The sequence below is a fragment of the Vigna umbellata genome, chromosome 6, assembly GCF_029865625.1.
Source record: "Vigna umbellata cultivar VRB3 chromosome 6, Vumbellata_1.0, whole genome shotgun sequence".
Lineage (NCBI taxonomy): Eukaryota > Viridiplantae > Streptophyta > Magnoliopsida > Fabales > Fabaceae > Vigna > Vigna umbellata.
Genome location: NC_142170.1, coordinates 9,887,147 through 9,889,930, shown reverse-complemented (window position 1 = coordinate 9,889,930; position 2,784 = coordinate 9,887,147). Strand labels below are relative to the sequence as shown.

Here is a 2,784-nt window from a genome sequence, read left to right as displayed (position 1 = left end):
ATTCATATTATTTCAAGAAATCTGTTAAGGAATAATTTTTATTAAACTTTTAAATAGTATTTAGTTTCATTTAATAATGATTTAAAACTATATAAAATATAGTTTCTAGGGAGAAAGGCAAAATGTCCATGCGTCTAAAATTCGACCGTCATAGTGTAGTTTTTCAAACCATTACTGCCAGGTTTGACCACTCAACGCACCATTGAAAATGTTCTGGCATCTAGACTAGTAAAAGCAAGGAAAATTAAACACATACCAACCTATATAAATATATGTATACAACTATATATAGAGAGAGACAGATAGATATACGATATAACATAACACAGTCATCAAGTTTCACCCACACAAAAAGCACAGTCATCAAAAAGTGTCTAATGCTGTGCTGGCCAATACATACCGACAACTAACTAGAGATAATCATTCATTCTGAACTTTATATTCAACAGAGCCGATTTGTCTTACCCAAGAAAACAAACCCTTTTCTTCTTCTACTTCCTTTTATTTCTTCAAGTATCAATATATCAGAGAGAAAGAAACATCACATTTTTTAGGCTGTGTGTCTGATATACCATGACAGAAATTGAAATTCCTCAGTTTTTTGCTTGTCCCATTTCGCTTCAGATCATGAAGGACCCTGTGACAACCGTTACGGGCATAACCTACGACAGAGAAAGCATAGAATACTGGTTGTTGAAAGCCAAAGATTGCACGTGTCCAATCACAAAGCAACCATTGCCGCGAAACGCAGAGTTCTTAACCCCAAACCACACGCTTCGGAGGCTAATCCAAGCATGGTGTTTAGCGAATGAAGCAAACGGTGTTGATCAGATTCCGACACCGAAATCCCCTCCTAGCAATGCCGACGTTGAGAAGCTCGTGAAGGATCTCGAAGTTCCTCCACGCTTTCAAAACGCAATGGAGAAGTTGCATAACCTTGCAGTAGAGAACGAGAGAAACAGGAGGTGTATGGCTTCAGTGGGTGTTGCAGAAGCTATGGTGCACGTGATCACAAAGAGTTTCAAGCAGGGAAAAACGACGTCGTGCGTTGAGGAGGCTCTGAGGATTCTTCGTTTGCTTTGGAGCAGTGCCAATGTGGTGGACAGTAACCACATGAAGCGCTTGGTACGTCATAACTTTGACTTTCTGAACTCCTTGACGTGGGTTTTGCAGCTTCAAACTAAGAACAACATCAAGGTAATGAACGAAGCATTACCTTTATTGAAATTGACAATTGAAGCTAAAGATTCAACCCCTTTAGGGAACTTAGGGCTTGAATTCTTCAGAGTGGTTGTGAATGTGATGAAAAATAGAGAACTCTCTCAGCAAGCTATTAAATCTGCACTGCATGTGCTCATAGAAACCTGTCCTTTGGGGAGAAATAGAACGAAGATAGTTGAAGCAGGTGCGGTGCAGGATCTGGTTGAACTTGCCCTTGAAAAACCAGAAAAGAATCTAACAGAACTGGTATTCATCCTTTTGGCGCATCTGTGTTCTTGTGCTGATGGGAGAGACCAGTTTCTGCAGCATGCTGCAGGCATTGCTGTGGTTTCAAAAAGGATCCTTAGGGTTTCTCCAACCACCGATGATCGAGCTCTTCATATATTTTCCTTGATTTCAAAGTTTTCAGCGTCTAATGAAGTCGTGCAAGAGATGCTGAGGGTTGGTGCTGTGTCAAAGCTTTGCATGGTGCTGCAAGCAGCTTGTGCTTCCCATTTGAAAGAAAAGGCAAGAGGTGTACTTAGGCTACACTCCAAAACATGGAACAATTCTCCCTGTATTCAAGTATATTTGTTAACCAGATTCCAAAGGTGATTGATAATTGAAGCTCCAAATCCTTTTTTGTTCTCAAAAGTATTTCTGGGCTGTTTTCATACCCTTTATTCCGCCCTTATAATCTATATACATAGCTTGTATCAAGTCAATTGTGTATATATTTTGAATGGATCATTTGTGGTAACCCAGTTTAATTGTAGAATGATACATCATTTTTGGAACAAATTTTGAACGGTTATCAAATTCTGGTGACCTTAATGAATGCAACATAAGAATGTTTAACAGTTGTTGGAGATTAGTATGGAAGTGTTGTTATCTGATTAGTATATACTGGGAATCCATGTTATTATTAGAATTGAAACCTCTTTGTGTAATTTCTTTTGGATTGATCTCATACGGAATGTTGTATAAGTAAGTATGGTTTAGTTGGTCCTTTGATGCATGTAAAGTTCAGAGTAAGCTATCTGAATCTGATGTCTTAGGATCCGGGATGCTCTTGTAGCAAACATTAGTTCATTTCTGAACTATAAGATATACTAACAATGATACATGACATAATTTAGTCGGAATCATAATTGTTCGCATATCCAATAATTTATGTTATGTGGTCATAGGTAGTAATTGGATACAGTTGCGGTTCTGACTTTTCTGTTTAAAGGGGACTATTCATTGATTATGTTAAGGGCGGTTTATGGGAAGCCGACAACTATGACAGAAATGGTGGCTAAAGTTAACTTGGTTGGATTGTTTGGAAGATAGAACCAAAATGTCACTCTAATATTCATCAATAATGCGGTGGCATTTTTACATGTGTTTTAATTATTTGATCTCTTATCTTGCAGTGGTTCTGGCGCGTTTCTAATGCAGGGATTCTAATTGTGAATTTAAATTTTACATTAATAAAAATGAAAAAATAAAATATTATATAAGATTGAAGATTTATTAATTTATTGTTTTTAAAATTTTGAATAGAAAATAGTATTAATTTATACCTCTTCCTCAATGTAA

The 2,784-nt window shown here is 37.0% G+C and overlaps 1 pseudogene; it reads left to right on the top strand.

Moving 5' to 3' along the window:
- Window positions 1-370: 370 nt before the first annotated feature.
- On the top strand, window positions 371-2,106 carry LOC124829905 (E3 ubiquitin-protein ligase PUB23 pseudogene; annotated as a pseudogene).
- The last annotated feature ends 678 nt before the right edge of the window (window positions 2,107-2,784 follow it).